This window comes from Oncorhynchus mykiss, chromosome 29 (genome assembly GCF_057628025.1).
Source record: "Oncorhynchus mykiss isolate SJ-2025 chromosome 29, ASM5762802v1, whole genome shotgun sequence".
NCBI classification, from domain to species: Eukaryota; Metazoa; Chordata; class Actinopteri; order Salmoniformes; family Salmonidae; genus Oncorhynchus; species Oncorhynchus mykiss.
In genome coordinates this window covers 4,596,128-4,618,044 of record NC_143050.1, presented here as the reverse complement: position 1 = coordinate 4,618,044, position 21,917 = coordinate 4,596,128, and the positions used below count along the sequence as shown (strand labels likewise).

The 21,917-nt window shown below is 44.9% G+C and overlaps 1 long non-coding RNA gene across 1 annotated transcript in view; it reads right to left on the bottom strand.

Annotated features, from left to right (window-relative positions):
- LOC149970321 (uncharacterized) overlaps positions 1–21,917 on the bottom strand; it is a 225,759-nt gene that overhangs the window by 167,414 nt on the left and 36,428 nt on the right. The gene's annotated exons all lie outside the window — the stretch shown is intronic.

Below are 21,917 nucleotides of genomic sequence, written 5' to 3'. Positions count from 1 at the left end.
TCTGCCAATCCTCCGTCTGCCATTCCTCCGTCTGCCATTCCTCCGTCTGCCATTCCTGGTTGTAATCTGACTGTTCTCGTGGTGTTGAAATGATGCTTCATTAATCCAGTAAAAACAGACACCTCTGGCTCTGTGTGTCTCTGTATCCGTCTTCTCCAGCTGTCCCGTCCCCCCCCCCCCCTGACAGACAACTCTGGCTCTGTGTGTCTCTGTATCCGTCTTCTCCAGCTGCCCCCCCCCCCCCCCCCTGACAGACAACTCTGGCTCTGTGTCTCTCTGTATCCGTCTTCTCCAGCTGTCCCCCCCCCCCCCCCCCCCCTGACAGACAACTCTGGCTCTGTGTGTCTCTGTATCCGTCTTCTCCAGCTGTCCGCCCCCCCCCCCCCGACAGACAACTCTGGCTCTGTGTGTCTCTGTATCCGTCTTCTCCAGCTGTCCCCCCCCCCCCCCCTGACAGACAACTCTGGCTCTGTGTGTCTCTGTATCCGTCCTCTCCAGCTGTCCCCCCCCCCCCCCCCTGACAGACAACTCTGGCTCTGTGTGTCTCTGTATCCGTCTTCTCCAGCTGTCCCCCCCCCCCCCCCCCGACAGACAACTCTGGCTCTGTGTGTCTCTGTATCCGTCTTCTCCAGCTGTCCCCCCCCCCTGACAGACAACTCTGGCTCTGTGTGTCTCTGTATCTGTCTTCTCCAGCTGTCCGTCCCCCCCCCCCCCCCCCCGACAGACAACTCTGGCTCTGTGTGTCTCTGTATCCGTCTTCTCCAGCTGTCCCCCCCCCCCCCCCCGACAGACAACTCTGGCTCTGTGTGTCTCTGTATCCGTCTTCTCCAGCTGTCCCCCCCCCCCTGACAGACAACTCTGGCTCTGTGTGTCTCTGTATCTGTCTTCTCCAGCTGTCCCCCCCCCCCCCCCTGACAGACAACTCTGGCTCTGTGTGTCTCTGTATCCGTCTTCTCCAGCTGTCCCCCCCCCCCCCGACAGACAACTCTGGCTCTGTGTGTCTCTGTATCTGTCTTCTCCAGCTGTCCTCCCCCCTTGACACAAAGCACATATTTTGACTCTCCCAGCAGGTTAGACACAACATTAGTGTATGTATTTGCTTATTTTAACAGATATGTTACTGAGACGCAGCTGTTCTAGTGACCAGAGGACAGCTGTTCTAGTAACCATGTCAACCAGAGGACAGCTGTTCTAGTAACCATGTCAACCAGAGGACAGCTGTTTTAGAGACCAGAGGACAGCTGTTCTAGTGACCAGAGGACAGCTGTTCTAGTAACCATGTCAACCAGAGGACAGCTGTTCTAGTGACCCTGTCAACCAGAGGACAGCTGTTCTAGTGACCAGAGGACAGCTGTTCTAGTGACCCTGTCAACCAGAGGACAGCTGTTCTAGTGACCCTGTCAACCAGAGGACAGCTGTTCTAGTGACCCTGTCAACCAGAGGACAGCTGTTCTAGTGACCCTGTCAACCAGAGGACAGCTGTTCTAGTGACCAGAGGACAGCTGTTCTAGTAACCCTGTCAACCAGAGGACAGTTGTTCTAGTGACCAGAGGACAGCTGTTCTAGTGACCAGAGGACAGCTGTTCTAGTGACCCTGTCAACCAGAGGACAGCTGTTCTAGTGACCAGAGGACAGCTGTTCTAGTGACCCTGTCAACCAGAGGACAGCTGTTCTAGTGACCAGAGGACAGCTGTTCTAGTGACCAGAGGACAGCTGTTCTAGTAACCCTGTCAACCAGAGGACAGCTGTTTTAGTGACCCTGTCAACCAGAGGACAGCTGTTTTAGAGACCAGAGGACAGCTGTTCTAGTAACCCTGTCAACCAGAGGACAGCTGTTCTAGTGACCAGAGGACAGCTGTTCTAGTAACCCTGTCAACCAGAGGACAGCTGTTTTAGTGACCCTGTCAACCAGAGGACAGCTGTTCTAGTGACCAGAGGACAGCTGTTCTAGTAACCCTGTCAACCAGAGGACAGCTGTTCTAGTGACCAGAGGACAGCTGTTCTAGTGACCAGAGGACAGCTGTTCTAGTAACCCTGTCAACCAGAGGACAGCTGTTCTAGTGACCAGAGGACAGCTGTTCTAGTAACCCTGTCAACCAGAGGACAGCTGTTTTAGTGACCCTGTCAACCAGAGGACAGCTGTTCTAGTGACCAGAGGACAGCTGTTCTAGTAACCCTGTCAACCAGAGGACAGCTGTTTTAGTGACCCTGTCAACCAGAGGACAGCTGTTTTAGTGACCAGAGGACAGCTGTTCTAGTGACCCTGTCAACCAGAGGACAGCTGTTTTAGTGACCCTGCCAACCCGAGGACAGCTGTTTTAGAGACCCGAGGACAGCTGTTTTAGAGACCCGAGGACAGCTGTTTTAGAGACCAGAGGACAGCTGTTTTAGAGACCCGAGGACAGCTGTTTTAGAGACCCGAGGACAGCTGTTTTAGAGACCCGAGGACTGCTATTTTAGAGACCAGAGGACAGCTGTTCTAGTAACCTTGTCAACCAGAGGACAGAATTATTGTTTTTCTAGTTTGTTTTTTAGTTGCTCTAGTTAGTTGTAATTAGTCTAGTTAATTTTCTAGTTAGTCTCCATAATCAAATTAGTATTAGAAGATACATGTTGAGGAATAATCACAATGAGAAAATGTGTTCACTTCTACTGGCTCTCGCTCACACACACACACACTCTTTCTTTCTCTCTCTCACACACACACACACACACACACTTTCTGAATACATCTCTCTCTTTCTCTCTTAGACACACACACACGGATGTCCTGTATGGTTAATGATGTGTCAGATGAGTCCGTCTGCTGTAAAAGCAGTTCTTTGCCAGCGATGAGGAATGACTGTTTCTCTCCTTCCTTTCAGCCGTGTTTGAAGGCTGCTGACAGTTGGCCTCCCAAGTTACTCGGTTCTTTAGGAGAAAACTTTGGGTACCATTTTACCTCAGGAGAGCTCCAACTGTCTCTCTCAATAATCCTGTGGAATGCACAATGTTCGAATGTCTACTCTGCGAACACTGAAAAGAAAATGCATATTATTACTTCTGGCAGTGACAAGACTTCCCGAAGGGCGAGAGCCTCTTCAGCCATTGAATATATGTATAGGGACAACCCGACCGACCGTACTTTTATGGCAGTTTTCAGATGATAAAGAGCTTTCAATACATGGTACATTATGGATTCGTATACATATCATATCACCTATTTTGTCTTTCAAAAAAGTGCTGTGGTTGCTAAACTTTTGCAGAAGTTTTTTCTCAAGATATGTAAATATATATTTGGCCATTTTGGCTCTTACAGGAAACTAACCCTGGTTACCGGTTTCCAGGAAGAGACTAATTATTGTGCGACTGCTGGTGCCAAGTGGCAGCCATCTTGGATCTCCCCTCCCCTCTGTGGTATTTAATTAGTCTGTCTGATGGAGATGACCTGTGTGTGTGTGTGTGTGTGTGTTGATTCTTCTATCCTTGTGGGGACCTAATATCCCCAGATGTCCACACAAGGATATAGGTAGTAAAACAAGGGGGAATTCTCCCACTTCCCCTTTCAGAATAAAAGGCTATTCTAAGCTTAGGGGTTAGGGTAAGGTGTTAGTGTTTGAGTTAGGTGTATGGCTTAGAGAGAATAGAATAAATTATAGGTCCTCACGAGGATAGAAGACTGAAACTTGTGTTCGTGCCCCCGTCCTTGTGTGTGTGTGTGTGTGTGTGTGTGTGTGGTGTGTGAACATAAGCCTTCATAATGAATTACAGTGTATTTACTGAGCGATCCCTCATCGCTTGGCATTGACCTTTTTAATGCCTATTGATCTATGCATACATATTTATACTGAGACCCTTCAACACACACACACACACACACACACACACACACACACACACACAGCGTCAAGTCAAAATGTTATTTACAGTGCATTTCACAGCTCCTCACATCATAGGCTTATGTGCTCGATTACACAGCGACGTAGACGGGCTGAATTACTGACTACTTTTCTACAGTCAATTAACAAGTAGATGGATTTCTGTCTATGGACCCTAGATGGGTACCAGGCTATGGACTCTAGATGGTGAAGTACCAGGCTATGGACTCTAGATGGTGAAGTACCAGGCTATGGACTCTAGATGGGTACCAGGCTATGGACCCTAGATGGGTGCCATGCTATGGAACCTAGATGGGTGCCAGGCTATGGACCCTAGATGGGTGCCAGGCTATGGACCCTAGATGGGTACCAGGCTATGGACCCTAGATGGGTGCCAGGCTATGGACCCTAGATGGGTGCCAGGCTATGGACCCTAGATGGGTACCAGGCTATGGACCCTAGATGGATACCAGGCTATGGACCCTAGATGGGTACCATGCTATGGACCCTAGATGGGTACCAGGCTATGGACCCTAGATGGGTACCAGGCTATGGACCCTAGATGGGTACCAGGCTATGGACCCTAGATGGGTACCAGGCTATGGACCCTAGATGGGTACCAGGCTATGGACTCTAGATGGTGAAGTACCAGGCTATGGACTCTAGATGGTGAAGTACCAGGCTATGGACTCTAGATGGTGAAGTACCAGGCTATGGACTCTAGATGGTGAAGTACCAGGCTATGGACTCTAGATGGGTACCAGGCTATGGACCCTAGATGGGTACCAGGCTATGGACCCTAGATGGGTACCAGGCTATGGACCCTAGATGGGTACCAGGCTATGGACCCTAGATGGGTACCAGGCTATGGACTCTAGATGGGTACCAGGCTATGGACCCTAGATGGTGAAGTACCAGGCTATGGACTCTAGATGGTGAAGTACCAGGCTATGGACTCTAGATGGTGAAGTACCAGGCTATGGACTGTAGATGGGTACCAGGCTATGGACCCTAGATGGTGAAGTACCAGGCTATGGACTCTAGATGGGTTCCAGGCTATGGACCCTAGATGGGTACCAGGCTATGGACCCTACATGGGTACCAGGCTATGGACCCTAGATGGGTACCAGGCTATGGACCCTAGATGGGTACCAGGCTATGGAGCCTAGATGGGTACCAGGCTATGGACCCTAGATGGGTACCAGGCTATGGAGCCTAGATGGGTACCAGGCTATGGACCCTACATGGGTACCAGGCTATGGACCCTAGATGGGTACCAGGCTATGGACTCTAGATGGGTGAAGTTCCAGGCTATGGACTCTAGATGGGTGAAGTTCCAGACTATGGACTCTAGATGGGTGAAGTACCAGACTATGGACTCTAGATGGGTGAAGTACCAGGCTATGGCCTCCTAGATGGGTGAAGTACCAGGCTATGGACTCTAGATGGGTGAAGTACCAGGCTATGGCCTCTAGATGGCAGCATGGTCACATGTAATGTCATGTCTATTAATTATCATGTCCTGGGTGAAAACGTCTCCATAGCCACGGTCTTCACATGTTGCTGCCTTAACATTCATTAGATGTTTTTCCCTATCGATCTACACAACCTACATTTTCAAAGTGCGAAGAATAATTTTTGTTGTTGAAAATTGTCCTTATTACTAAGAAATACAGAAATTGTGAATGTATCGATTTGCATATGTATTCACACACCCCAGAGTTCATACTTGGTAAAAGCACCTTTTAGCATCCATTACAGCTGTGAATCATGTTGAATAAGATACTACTAACTCTACACCAAACGATCCCAGGGTTTCTCTGAAGACTGAAAAGACTGTATTTCCTGTGAACTTTTTTTTTACCCGGGCTTTTGATCCTAACAAACTCCCCAGTCCCTTGTCAGTGCAGAGTATACCCATAACATGATGCTGCCAAAACAATACTGTTTCCAATTATGCTCCTAATCATTTAATGGGTCTAGCGAACACAGTTTCAGCACACAGTTCTCTTTTTTTCCCAGGTCAATTTAGACAACCAGTGGAATTAGCGCAGCCATTGAACACAGTGGGAGAGGTGTGTCATGGTAATTAAGGCAACGGAGGGATGGGAAAAGTGGAACTGTGTTTTACAGCATGTCAAGTGAGATGTCGAATACATGGGCCAATTAATGACATGATCTGATGTCAACACGATTAAATACAATGACATCGTGTTAATAATCAGCAATAATTATTGTTGCATTTAATACATTTTTGGGGATTTAATGTCATATCTTCTTGTGATTCATGCAATAATGTAGAATGAACATAATCGACCTGGGAAACATGATATGGGCTCCCGAGTGGCGCAGCGGTCTAAGGCACTGCATCTCAGTGTAAGAGGTGTCACTACAGTCCCTGGTTCGATGTCCAGGCTGTATCACATCCGGCCGTGTTTGGTAGTCCCATTCGGCGGCGCACAATTGGCCCAGCGTCGTCCGGGTTTGGCCGTCATTGTAAATAAGAATTTGTTCTTAACTGACTTGCCTAGTTAAATAAATGTAGGAGTACCAGGCTATGGACCCTAGATGGGTAGGAGATCCAGTTACATTTTTAATTAATGAATTTATTTTACTGTTATTTTACCAGGTAAGTTGACTGAGAACACGTTCTCATTTACAGCAACGGCCTGGGGAATAGTGACAGGGGAGAGGAGGGGGGGAATGAATGAGCCAGTTGTAAAACTGGGGACGATTTTGGGTGGTCATAATGGTATGAGGGCCAGATTGGGAATTTAGCCAGGACTTTGGGGTTAACACCCCCTACTCTTACGATAAGTGCCATGGGATCTTTAAAGACCTCGGAGAGAGTCAGGACACCCGTTTAACGTCCCATCCGAAAGACGACACCCGTTTAACGTCCCATCCGAAAGACGACACCCTGCACACAATAACTTGATGATATTAACATGATTTATTTGATCTAATCATGTTGACATTAGATGATGTAATTAATTGTATTTAACATCTTGACATGCTGTAAAACATTATTTTTTAAAATGTATTATTTTTTAAACAGTTCCACTTTTCCCATCCCTCCGTTGCCTTAATTACCATGACACACCTCTCCCACTGTGTTCAATGGCTGCGCTAATTCCACTGTCTTCACAACCTGAAGAACAAAAAACAAATGTGCTGAAATGTTGTTTGCTAAACCCATTTAATGTGTGGGAGAATAATCCGTGTGACTTTCTTACTTTCTTTTTAGAGTTTGTTCGGATGAAAATAAATAGGAACGAAGCAAAGCCCAGGTAAGAAGTTATAGAAAAAAACCACCTCTGTCTTCTGAAAACCCTGGGATAGAGTTGTATTTTTCTGCCAAGACAATAACATACATGTTCATGCTATGGACAGACACGCCGTAATGGCTTTCCAAGTGATGTCGAGTGTTCCTGAGTGCTCCTAGTCTCACTCCTGACTTCAATTTGCTTGAAAAATCATAGATACCATTTGAATATTGCTGTCCATCAATGATTCCCAAACAAATTTACTGGGGCTTGGAACAATTTGGAGAAAAACAAGGGCCATATCTTACCGTAAGAGTTGTGCGAAGTTGGTAGAAATTATTCACAGCTGTAAGTAATGGTTGCTTCCACCAAGTATTAACTGGGGTGGAAAGACATATAGGCAATCAAGACATATTTAAAAATATATATATATATCTTTCAGACCTTACTGACCCGTTTTAGAATGAGGTTAGTCCTGATCTAGCCTAGTTAACATTCAGACCCAGTTGCAGGTGGCAGGACTTGTCCCAGTCACGCTCCTGCTCTATGTGCCTCAGGCTGCTACTCTGTTGTAGCAGACAGGCAGGTCGGTCTGAGGTACTCGTTGGTCTGGGAGAAACCACGCCAGACATTGAGGTTTAGATAGTGTGTATGATTCTAAAGAATATTATGTCAGAAAATAGATAGAATACAGCGAGTAGATCCAAAAGAGAATAAGAGATGGGGGTGAGAGATGGGTGAGAAGTGGGGGAGAGACGGGTGAGAAGTGGGGGAGAGACGGGTGAGAAGTGGGGGAGAGACGGGTGAGAAGTGGGGGAGAGACGGGTGAGAAGTGGGGGAGAGACGAGGGAGAGGTGGGGGAGAGACGAGGGAGAGAGGTGGGGGAGAGACGAGGGAGAGGTGGGGGAGAGACGAGGGAGAGAGGTGGGGGAGAGACGAGGGAGAGAGGTGGGGGAGAGACGAGGGAGAGAGGTGGGGGAGAGACGAGGGAGAGGTGGGGGAGAGACGAGGGAGAGGTGGGGGAGAGGCGGGGGAGAGACGAGGGAGAGGCGGGGGAGAGACGAGGGAGAGGCGGGGGAGAGACGAGGGAGAGGCGTGGGAGAGACGAGGGAGAGGCGTGGGAGAGACGAGGGAGAGGTGGGGGAGAGAGGAGGGAGAGAAGGAGGGAGGTGGGGGAGAGACGGTGGGAGAGTTGGGGGAGAGGTGGGGGAGAGACGGAGGGAGTGGTGGGGGAGAGACGGAGGGAGTGGTGGGGGAGAGACGGAGGGAGAGGTGGGGGAGAGAGGAGGGAGAGGTGGGGGAGAGAGGAGGGAGAGGTGGGGAGAGACGAGGGAGAGGTGGGGAGAGACGAGGGAGAGAGGAGGGAGAGGTGGGGGAGAGACGAGGGAGAGGTGGGGGAGAGACGAGGGAGAGGTGGGGGAGAGACGAGGGAGAGAGACGGGGAGAGAGGAGGGAGAGAGGAGGGAGAGGTGGGGGAGTGACGTAGGGAGAGGTGGGGGAGAGACGGAGGGAGAGGTGGGGGAGAGACGAGGGAGAGGTGGGGGAGAGACGAGGGAGAGGTGGGGGAGAGACGAGGGAGAGGTGGGGGAGAGACGAGGGAGAGGTGGGGGAGAGACGAGGGAGAGGTGGGGGAGAGACGAGGGAGAGGTGGGGGAGAGACGAGGGAGAGGTGGGGGAGAGACGAGGGAGAGGTGGGGGAGAGACGTGGGAGAGGTGGGGGAGAGACATGGGAGAGAGACGGGGGAGAGAGGGAGAGGTGAGAGAGAGAAGGAGGGAGAGGTGGGGGAGAAACGGCGGGAGAGTTGGGGGAGAGGTGGGGGAGAGACGGAGGGAGAGGTGGGGGAGAGACGGAGGGAGAGGTGGGGGAGAGAGGAGGGAGAGGTGGGGGAGAGACGAGGGAGAGGTGGGGGAGAGACGAGGGAGAGGTGGGGGAGAGACGGGGGAGAGGTGGGGGAGAGACGGGGGAGAGATGGGGGAGAGACGGGGGAGAGATGGGGGAGAGAGGAGGGAGAGGTGGGGGAGAGAGGAGGGAGAGGTGGGGGAGAGAGGAGGGAGAGAGGAGGGAGAGGTGGGGGAGAGACGTAGGGAGAGGTGGGGGAGAGAGGAGGGAGAGAGGAGGGAGAGGTGGGGGAGAGACGTAGGGAGAGGTGGGGGAGAGATGGAGGGAGAGGTGGGGGAGAGACGGAGGGAGAGGTGGGGGAGAGACGTGGGGTGAGGGGGGGATTTAACGTTTTTCATTAGATTGAATGTTGTTTTTTGTTTTAGTGAAATGTTGGATTCAGGGGTTAAAATGGGTATTTTTGTACAAATTGTTTTAATTTCTGCCTACATGGGTTATGGCTCATTATGTTGTCTAAATTATCAGAAACAATCTCATCTCCGTACCCCAGAGAGATACCGCTAAACCCCACTTTGACTGATAGTATAGCAGCTTTTATCTTTCAGAGGGATCCCGTTGTGTTACCATTTGACTCCCACTGTGACATGGGCATAAAATCTACAGGGTTTGATCTGGCTCAAAAACTGTGTTTGTTGTATCATATGACTGTAGTTTGGATTATTCAAAATCAGCTAAAAGCAGTGTGATTTTAGGAAGAAATAAATCAAGGTGTTTTATTATTCTTCTGCTTTTTGGTGTCAGGAAACATTCACCCAAACCCAGGCCCATTGGCTATGAATCAGGAAACATTCACCCAAACCCAGGCCCATTGGCTATGAATCAGGAAACATTCACCCAAACCCAGGCCCATTGGCTATGAATCAGGAAACATTCACCCAAACCCAGGCCCATTGGCTATGAATCAGGAAACATTCACCCAAACCCAGGCCCATTGGCTATGGATCAGGAAACATTCACCCAAACCCAGGCCCATTGGCTATGGATCAGGAAACATTCACCCAAACCCAGGCCCATTGGCTATGGATCAGGAAACATTCACCCAAACCCAGGCCCATTGGCTATGAATCAGGAAACATTCACCCAAACCCAGGCCCATTGGCTATGAATCAGGAAACATTCACCCAAACCCAGGCCCATTGGCTATGAATCAGGAAACATTCACCCAAACCCAGGCCCATTGGCTATGAATCAGGAAACATTCACCCAAACCCAGGCCCATTGGCTATGGATCAGGAAACATTCACCCAAACCCAGGCCCATTGGCTATGGATCAGGAAACATTCACCCAAACCCAGGCCCATTGGCTATGGATCAGGAAACATTCACCCAAACCCAGGCCCATTGGCTATGAATCAGGAAACATTCACCCAAACCCAGGCCCATTGGCTATGAATCAGGAAACATTCACCCAAACCCAGACCCATTGGCTATGGATCAGGAAACATTCACCCAAACCCAGGCCCATTGGCTATGGATCAGGAAACATTCACCCAAACCCAGGCCCATTGGCTATGGATCAGGAAACATTCACCCAAACCCAGGCCCATTGGCAATGGATCAGGAAACATTCACCCAAACCCAGGCCCATTGGCTATGAATCAGGAAACATTCACCCAAACCCAGGCCCATTGGCTATGGATCAGGAAACATTCTGCCAGGCCCATTGGCTATGGATCAGGAAACATTCTCCCAGGCCCATTGGCTATGAATCAGGAAACATTCACCCAAACCCAGGCCCATTGGCTATGGATCAGGAAACATTCACCCAAACCCAGGCCCATTGGCTATGGATCAGGAAACATTCACCCAAACCCAGGCCCATTGGCTATGGATCAGGAAACATTCTCCCAGGCCCATTGGCTATGGATCAGGAAACATTCTCCCAGTCCCATTGGCTATGAATCAGGAAACATTCACCCAAACCCAGGCCCATTGGCTATGGATCAGGAAACATTCTCCCAGTCCCATTGGCTATGAATCAGGAAACATTCACCCAAACCCAGGCCCATTGGCTATGGATCAGGAAACATTCTCCCAGGCCCATTGGCTATGGATCAGGAAACATTCTCCCAGTCCCATTGGCTATGAATCAGGAAACATTCACCCAAACCCAGGCCCATTGGCTATGAATCAGGAAACATTCTCCCAGGCCCATTGGCTATGAATCAGGAAACATTCTCCCAGGCCCATTGGCTATGGATGAACTAACCACTCCAAATGATTTTAAAACTAGATCAGGGTTGGGACTGATGCATATTAATATGAGGAGTCTGATGCCGAAATTGTACATGATAAAAGTCTGGGTTCACACTGCTGACCCAGATGTCTTAGTACTGTCTGAGACCTGCCTTAAGAAATCTGTTCTAAATCAATCTATAGACTTGGATGGTTATAATGTTTATCGATGTGACCGACAAAGTAACAGGGGAGGGGGGGTATATCCGTCTATTTTTTTAAAGACAGATGTGTGGTTACTGAACTAAGGTCTTTATCTAAACCAAAACAGTGAGTTTTTAAGCATTGAAACTGCAGTTATCGAAAGCTGTGAACTTTAGATTTGATAGGATGTTATAGATCTCCATCTGCAAAAATAGAATCCCTGGATTCTCCTGCTGAACTGATGCGTGGTTGGGGGGGAGATGAAATGGTCCTTATGGGCGATTTAAACTGCGATTGGTTATCTCCAAACTCCGAGGCCATAAGGGGACTGTGCAATACATTTACATTTTACACAAATTATAAATGCAGTCACAAAACTCAATCCCAAAGACATCTCTAAATCAACACTTATTTGATGTTATTCTAACAAGCAATCCTCTTAAATACTCGGGCCGTTGGTATTATCACTAATGATTTAAGTGATCGTTGTGCAGTTGCTTGCATTAGAGACACTAAAATCCCCAAAGTGTCCTCTCGGTTCATAGCCAAACATTTTTGTTAGTTCTGTGAGCAGACATTCCTGCATGAACTTCATGCGACTACGATAGGATTGCACTTATTACAGATATCGAAGAGGAATTCTCCTATTTTCATTCCTTGTTTTCTACTATCTGCGATTATTACGCCCCTCTCAGAAAGTACCGGGTAAGGAGGTAGAGACAGTTCCTGGTTTACAGGAGAATTATCTGATTGGATCCCATTAATACACAGTGGGCCAAAGCCAGAAAGGGGTAATTCCCAGGCCGAATGGCAGTTATTCAGGGCACTGAAAAATACATGTACCTTGTTAATACAGAAATGCAAATCTAGCTTTTATTACGAATCTACCAAGGCAAACCTCAATAACCCGACCAAATTATGGAAAACCATTTAAATCCATGAATGCTAACACTAACTCCTCTGGTCTTCTGTTGAAACTGACCTCAAATTCAATGGATGTGACTCACAAGAATAAACTGTTTGACATGTTTAATGAGCATTTTGCTAAAAGCTGGACATTTATTTGATAATGAACTCCCTCCTAACATCTCAAATGAGGCTGTGAATGAAACTGCCGCATGCTGGCCTATGGGTCATCTGTTTCATTTTTACCGAGATTGAGCTTTCAGAAGATGTAAAGGAACTCAAATGTATTGATATAAAGAAAGAGGCTGGCCCGGATGAATTAAACCCATATTTTCAAACAATTGGTGCAGAGATCATTGCTGCCCCTCTCACTCTCATATATTAAATATTTCATTGGAGAGTAATACCATTCCTAAAGTCTGGAAAGCAGCCCATGTCACGCTTTTACATAAAGGTGGAGATCCGTCCCAGTTGGAGAACTGTCGTCCCGTATCTACACTGTCTGCGCTGGCAAAGGTTTTTAGAAAACCTGGAGAACTCACAGTTCAAAGACTTTCTTCATAATAACTCCGTTATATCTGAATTCCAGTCGGGTTTTAGAGCCAAGCATAGTACAATTACTGTTGGGTTTTAGAGCCAAGCATAGTACAATTACTGTTGGGTTTTAGAGTCAAGCATAGTACAATTACTGTTGGGTTTTTAGAGCCAAGCATAGTACAATTACTGTTGGGTTTTTAGAGCCAAGCATAGTACAATTACTGTTGTGTTTTTAGAGTCAAGCATAGTACAATTACTGTTGTGTTTTTAGAGTCAAGCATAGTACAATTACTGTTGGGTTTTAGAGTCAAGCATAGTACAATTACTGTTGGGTTTTAGAGCCAAGCATAGTACAATTACTGTTGGGTTTTTAGAGCCAAGCATAGTACAATTACTGTTGGGTTTTTAGAGCCAAGCATAGTACAATTACTGTTGGGTTTTTAGAGCCAAGCATAGTACAATTACTGTTGGGTTTTTAGAGCCAAGCATAGTACAATTACTGCTGGGTTTTAGAGCCAAGCATAGTACAATTACTGCTGGGTTTTAGAGCCAAGCATAGTACAATTACTGTTGGGTTTTTAGAGCCAAGCATAGTACAATTACTGTTGGGTTTTTAGAGCCAAGCATAGTACAATTACTGTTGGGTTTTTAGAGCCAAGCATAGTACAATTACTGTTGGGTTTTTAGAGCCAAGCATAGTACAATTACTGTTGGGTTTTTAGAGTCAAGCATAGTACAATTACTGCTGTAAGGTTGTAGGTGATATTCTAGATGCTCAGGACAAGAAAAATCCCTGTGTTTCACTTTTTTATTGACAAATCGAAGGCCTTCGACACTGTTGACCACGCCCTGCTGTTGAATAGACTAAAAAAAATGTGGTTTAAGTGTCGATGCAATGGATCGGTTCGAGAACTACCTTTCCGACTGAACACAGTGTATAGCACAGGAGGGTATGAAATCGGAGTTTCTAAAGCTTACAAAAGGAGTTCCCCAAGGCTCAATTTTAGGTCCGATCCTTTTTACACTGTACATAAATGATATAGGTAAAGACTGTTGACTCTGCAAATCTCCATCTGTATGCTGATGACACAATTATTGATTCTAGAGCATCTAATATTGACAAGGCTTTTCAGGACTTACAGTTGGCCTTTGATGTTATTCAAAGGCAGCTTTTTTCCTATTGAAACTTGTATGTTTATGGTTTTCTCTTCGCTGAAAGTTAACAGATGGAGTCAGTTGCAGATTTGAACTACAACAGGCCAGCAAATTGATAGGTTCACCTCCTATAAAGTATCTTGGGATTTGGTTAGATGAAAAAGTAGAATTTTAAACGGCACATTGAAACCTTGACCAAGAAACTGCGGGTTGAAATTGGGTTTCTATTAACAGGAACAAATCTTGCTTTTCAACGTTAGTCAGAAAGGATCATGTTCAAACCACTTCAGTCAAATCAGTGTTGGATTATGTTGACATTGTCTATATGCAAGTACCTTAAAAACTCTGGACGTGTTGCTTTAAGATGTATTACCAGATCACTCACCCATCACTGTGATCTGTACGCTATGGTGCAATGGACCTCTCTCTCCACCAGGAGGCTAAAGCACTGGTACACTTTTTTATGTACGCAGCATTGATGGGACAACTCCCTTTGTATCTCTTGTTCTTTACTGACCAGATCAGTCACTCAATACAGTCTTCATTCACAGTTGCCGCTGTCCTTGTCTGTTCCTAAAGCTAGAACTGAGATGAGGAAACCACATTTTCCCCCCATAATGCCCCTTCATCCTGGAACATGTTTCAGAAGGTTTTAAAGTTAGAGGAGTTTAGTGTCTTTGCCTGTTTTTTAAAGACTCTGATCGACAACACTGTTTGTGACAACTGCAGCGGTTTCTGATCTTCAGTTGTGTCTTTAACTTGAGACACTTTTGTCTTTTGTGTGTATTTTTTGGACACGCTGCAGTTTCCATGTCGCAAAATAGTATTTTAACCTCGATGGGGTTTTTACCTGGTTAAATGTTTAAAAATGGAGCCCTGGAGTGTATGCTGAAAGGGTTGCGGAGGTGCGACGGACAGCAGAGCGGAGGGCGTCTCCATCAGGGAGAGGCACTTTGCTCAACCAGCTAGACCGTTTTTAATACGCGTCCGGATATTATTGGCTAATCGTCGGGCGGCAGGGTAGCCTAGTGGTTAGAGTGGCGTGGCGGCAGGGTAGCCTAGTGGTTAGAGCGTTGGACTAGTAACCGGAAGGTTGCAAGTTCAAACCCCCGAGCTGACAAGGTACAAATCTGTCGTTCTGCCCCTGAACAAGGCAAGTTAACCCACCGTTCCTAGGCCGTCATTGAAAATAAGAATTTGTTCTTTAACTGACTTGCCTAGTTAAATAAAGGTCAAATATATTTAAAAAATAACTCGTCGAGAAAAAGATGGAAGCTGTGTTTTGACGACTCTTAACTTCTACAGTACATCTCCACAACTCATCTTGCGGACCCTTTGTTGTTGTTAATTGTAAAATATTTGATCGAATCTAATAAGAAATGTCTGCACATATTTGATAGACTTCAACAGCTGCAATTGGTAAGAAGTATAGCAGTACATTTTTATTTTTCTGAAGTAAGACATTCTATGAGAGCAGAATGTACTCTTTTATTTATTGTTTTATCTGTGAATGAAGCAGACCTTTATGTTAGAGAAATCTGAATTGAGTCCTCTTCATCCTTGATGACAACTAAAACATAAAATAATGATAAGTAGCCAAAGCAAATCTCAAGGTGTATTTACCATTCATATTCTTTAGGATCAAAAAAGCACTTTATTCATTGGAATGACTGGAAATCTTCCACATGGTTTGAAAGGTAAAGGTATGACTTTTAAAGGCCCAGTGCAGTCAAAAACTATATTTTCCTGTGTTTTATATATATTTCCACACTATGAGGTTGGTATGTTGAAGATACAGCATAATATTTATTTGTTGGGTCTGATGTAATGAGGAGCATCCAAGACGCAGCACTTGATCCATTTATGAAATAGTTTCTTCCAGTTATTGATAAACATGCACCTGTTACGAAACCGACTGTTAGAACTGTTAAGGCTCCATGGATTGATGAGGAAATGAAAAACGGTATGGTTGAAAGAGATGAGGCAAAAGATCTGTTAAGGCACCGTGGATTGATGAGGAACTGAGAAGCTGTATGGTTGAGAGAGGGACGAGGCAAAAGATCTGTTAAGGCACCGTGGATTGATGAGGAACTGATAAGCTGTATGGTTGAGAGAGGGACGAGGCTAAAGGAGTGGTGAATAAGTTTGTCTGCACATCTGATCGGCAAAGTTACTGTGAAATTAGGAATTATGTGAATAAACTGAACGAAAATGAGGAAGAAACTCTACTATTAATAAATCTTATAATAATAAAAGTATTATTAAACCAAGATACTTTATGTGATTTATGACTGAAAAGTTTTGGAATACTTTAAATGAAATTATGTGCAGAAAGACTAATTCAACTCCCTCTTTCATTGAATCATATGTCTCATTTATCGTAAAATATTTTGATTTTGCCAATGTACTTTAATGACTATTTCATTGGCAAACTTAGGCATGAAATGTCAACAACAAACTGTGAGCCATCACATTCATGCATAAAATACCTAATAATGAAAAGGGAAAGCATTGTAATTTAGGATTTTTGTAAAGTAAGTTTGGATGAGGTGGAAGAATGATTTTGGTCCGTCGATAATGAGAAACCGCCTGGTATTTGACAACTTAGCTGGAACGCTGCAGAGGATGGTATCTGACTGCATTGACTCTCCTGTTTGTCATATCTTTCATCTGAGTGTGGAGACTAATGTTTGTCCTCAGACCCGGAGGGAAGCCAAAGGTCATTCTACCCAAGATCACCTTTTACTGGTTCTAACAGCCGACCAATCAGATTGCTGCTAAACTCGTAGCAAAAAAACCTTTTGTAAGAAAATTGTGTTTGACCAGATACAATGCTATTTCTCTGTAAACAAATTAACAGCATGCTTTCAGCATGCTTATAGAGAAGGCCACTCAACATGTACTGCACTGACACAAATGACTGATGATTGGTTGAAAGAAATTGATAATAGGAAGATTGTGGGAGCTGTACTGTTAGATTTCAGTGCAGCATTTGCTATTATTGACCATAACCTGTTGTTTTAAAGGATGTACGTGCTATGATTTTCAACCTCTGCCATATTGTGGATTCAGAGCTCTCTATCTAATAGAACTCAGAGGGTTTTCTTTAATGGAAGCTTCTCTAATGTCAAACATGTAACGTGTGGTGTACCGCAGGGTAGCTCTCTCTTCTGTTTTTACCAATGTCCTGCCAATGGCATTGAACAACACTTGTGTGTCCATGCATGCTGAGGATTCAACATTATACACATCAGCAACCAAAGCTGGTGGGAAAATCACTGGGATTTTGTCTGACAAAACCGTGGGAAATGAATACAATAAGTAATGTAAACATATTAATATTTTTTTCTGTAATCCGACTTCTTGTCAGGTCATGAGGTTTTAAGGTTAAGAATCCGGTTATGTTTAACTTCTATGCTGACTGGGTTTCTGTCACTAGTCATGACACTGATTGATGAGGTTGGTTGATTGAAGCAGGAGTCAACAGGAGTCATTACTGGTGGTTCATCTCTGAGCCATTCTGAGCAAGGTTCATCTCTGACCCAATTAGAGCAAGGTTAATCTCTGAGCCATTCTGAGCAAGGTTAATCTCGGACCCAATTAGAGCAAGGTTCATCTCGGACCCAATTAGAGCAAGGTTAATCTCGGACCCAATTAGAGCAAGGTTCATCTCTGACCCAATTAGAGCAAGGTTCATCTCGGACCCAATTAGAGCAAGGTTCATCTCTGAGCTATTCTGAGCAAGGTTCATCTCTGAGCCATTCTGAGCAAGGTTCATCTCTGAGCCATTCTGAGCAAGGTTCATCTCTGAGCCAATTAGAGCAAGGTTAATCTCTGACCCAATTAGAGCAAGATTCATCTCTGAGCCATTCTGAGCAAGGTTCATCTCTGAGCCAATTAGAGCAAGGTTAATCTCTGAGCTACTGTGTAATTCTGCGAGCATGACATGCCCAGTTATAAAATAGTATTAATAATGAATTAGGTAGTGCCCAGGTCTCCTACATTATATGGTAGCTGCAGTTTACAAAATGTCAACCTTGGTCTTTTTTCTGTGCCATGTAAAAAGTCTGAGAGATATTTATTGAGTTCATTAAAATTATTTTTTTGATATATAATGGGACCACCTGGAGAAGATACAAAAAGGAAAACATTAATTTTGATCAGATGAATTCTACCCGACCGTGATAACGGCAGGTCCATCCATCTGTCTAGTTCTTCCTCAACTGCCCTCAGTACAGGTGCAAAGTTGCAGTTGGACAGGTTTTTTTACATTTATTCCAGGTTTTTAAACCAAGATATATATATAAAAAAATTGTTTTGGCCCAATTGAAAAGTTAACCTTTTTTGGTTGTTACCCAAGTTCCCTAGGGGCATAGCTTTAGATTTAATAAAAACATATATGTTGTAACCATGAAGAGAGCTAAACTTTCTAAGTCAATAAGAATGTGAATAGAGGTTTCTGGGTTACAAATGAATAGTTAAATATCATCTGCATATAGAGATATAATGTGGGTTTGTTCTCCAATCTTGACACCTGTCAGACCTTCCTGGGTACATATAGCCTCTGCCAGGAGCTCTAATACCAAGGCAAATAACAGAGGCGATAGTGTGCAGCCCTGACGTGTCCCTCTATCCAAAAATAAAGTAGGTGACTGCGTTCCATTTGTTATTACAGCAGCCTGAGGGGCATGGTATATCAACTTTATCCAGTAAATTAAATTATCTCCCACTTCAAAGCGGGTAAGTATTTTAAATAGGTATGGCCATTCTACTCGGTCAAAGGCCTTCTCGGCATTCAATGATAGAGACAGTTTCTATGTTGTGATTGCTCACGGTGTTGCATTACGCCGAGGAGATGTCTGACATTAGTGAATGAATGCCTCTGTGTTATAAAACCAGTTTGGTCAGGCTTTATTCAAGTTACTAGACATCTTTCTAGTCTCCTTAGCTAGGTTCTCAGATAAGATCTGTCCACATTAATGAGGGACACAGACCTATAGCTAGAGCAACATCAGCATGGTTCAAAGTAGGAGGTGGTTCGCCTCTGGAGTCTGTAAACATTCTGAGTAGGGGGGTTCCGTTAAGAAATCCAGGCAATTCTTATAAAACTCTGGTTGCAAACCCATCCGGACCTGGGGATTTCCCATTTTTAAGGTTTTAAATTGTATTTCTTCTTAGGATCTTCTTAGGATCTCCTTGCATGGCAATTCTCTGTCTCCCACATGTATCGTTGAGAGAGAGAGTTTATCCAGAAAGGATTGCATGTCAGGCAGATTATTGCTTGAGTGTGAACTGTAGAGCAACGGTTAGTCGTCTCTCAATGTGTTATTCATTTCCCCAGATTGATCCTTTAATTAGGGTATAGCGTCTGGTACACTTCTATTCTTTCGCCAGTCTTGAGAGGAGGCGACTGGTCTTTATTTTCATGTTTAGATAATCTGTGTCTAGCCTGAAGAACAAAATAGGTGCGTCTGCTTTATCTGTGAGCAGTCGGTCAAATGTTGATCTCGCAGCTTGTAATTCTTTGAAGAGCTGTTTGGAGGAAGTCCTTTTTTCAATGAATCTTCAAGCTGCCTTACTTTTAGCTCTTAAAAGATTACTATAATTAATGTTGTATTTCTTTTAGTTGTGAGATAAGAATTCAAATTCCTTCTAACTGCCATCGCCTGCTAAACCATCATAATCCTCCAGACAGTCAGAAATCATCGTAATCCTCCAGACAGTCAGAAACCTACGTAATCCTCCAGACAGTCAGAAACCATCATAATCCTCCAGACAGTCAGAAACCATCATAATCCTCCAGACACCAGAAACCATCATAATCCTCCAGACAGTCAGAAATCATCATAATCCTCCAGACAGTCAGAAACCATCGTAATCCTCCAGACAGTCAGAAACCATCGTAATCCTCCAGACAGTCAGAAACATCATAATCCTCCAGACAGTCAGAAATCATCATAATTCTCCAGACAGAAACCATCATAATCCTCCAGACAGTCAAACAGTCAGAAACCATCATAATCCTACAGACAGAAACCATCATAATCCTCCAGACAGTCAGAAATCATCATAATCCTCCAGACAGTCAGAAACCATCATAATCCTCCAGACAGAAACCATCATAATCCTCCAGACAGTCAGAAACCATCATAATCCTCCAGACAGTCAGAAACCATCATAATCCTCCAGACAGTCAGAAACCATCATAATCCTCCAGACAGTCAGAAATCATCACAATCCTCCAGACAGTCAGAAATCATCATAATCCTCCAGACAGAAACCATCATAATCCTCCAGACAGTCAGACAGTCAGAAACCATCATAATCCTCCAGACAGTCAGAAACCGTCATAATCCTCCAGTCAGAAATCATCCTAATCCTCCAGACAGAAACCATCCTATTCCTCCAGACAGTCAGAAACCATCATAATCCTCCAGACAGTCAGAAATCATCATAATCCTCCAGACAGTCAGAAATCATCATAATCCTCCAATGAGAAATCATCAGAATCCTCCAGACAGTCAGAAATCATCATAATCCTCCAGACAGTCAGAAACCATCATAATCCTCCAGACAGTCAGAAATCATCGTAATCCTCCAGACAGTCAGAAACCATCATAATCCTCCAGTCAGAAATCATCATAATCCCCCAGACAGAAACCATCATAATCCTCCAGACAGTCAAACAGTCAGAAACCATCATAATCCTACAGACAGAAATCATCATAATCCTCCAGACAGTCAGAAACCATCATAATCCTCCAGACAGTCAGAAATCATCGTAATCCTCCAGACAGTCAGAAACCTACGTAATCCTCCAGACAGTCAGAAACCATCATAATCCTCCAGACAGTCAGAAACCATCATAATCCTCCAGACACCATAAACCATCATAATCCTCCAGACAGTCAGAAATCATCATAATCCTCCAGACAGTCAGAAACCATCATAATCCTCCAGACACCAGAAATCATCGTAATCCTCCAGACAGTCAGAAACCTACGTAATCCCCAGACAGTCAGAAATCATCATAATCCTCCAGACAGTCAGAAACCATCATAATCCTCCAGACACCAGAAATCATCGTAATCCTCCAGACAGTCAGAAACCATCGTAATCCTCCAGACAGTCAGAAATCATCGTAATCCTCCAGACAGTCAGAAACCTACGTAATCCTCCAGACAGTCAGAAACCATCATAATCCTCCAGACAGTCAGAAACCATCGTAATCCTCCAGACAGTCAGAAACCATCGTAATCCTCCAGACAGTCAGAAACATCATAATCCTCCAGACAGTCAGAAATCATCATAATTCTCCAGACAGAAACCATCATAATCCTCCAGACAGTCAAACAGTCAGAAACCATCATAATCCTACAGACAGAAACCATCATAATCCTCCAGACAGTCAGAAATCATCATAATCCTCCAGACAGTCAGAAACCATCATAATCCTCCAGACAGTCAAAAACCATCATAATCCTCCAGACAGAAACCATCATAATCCTCCAGACAGTCAGAAACCATCATAATCCTCCAGACAGTCAGAAACCATCATAATCCTCCAGACAGTCAGAAATCATCACAATCCTCCAGACAGTCAGAAATCATCATAATCCTCCAGACAGAAACCATCATAATCCTCCAGACAGTCAGACAGTCAGAAACCATCATAATCCTCCAGACAGTCAGAAACCGTCATAATCCTCCAGTCAGAAATCATCCTAATCCTCCAGACAGAAACCATCCTATTCCTCCAGACAGTCAGAAACCATCATAATCCTCCAGACAGTCAGAAATCATCATAATCCTCCAGACAGTCAGAAATCATCATAATCATCCAATGAGAAATCATCAGAATCCTCCAGACAGTCAGAAATCATCAAAATCCTCCAGACAGTCAGAAACCATCATAAT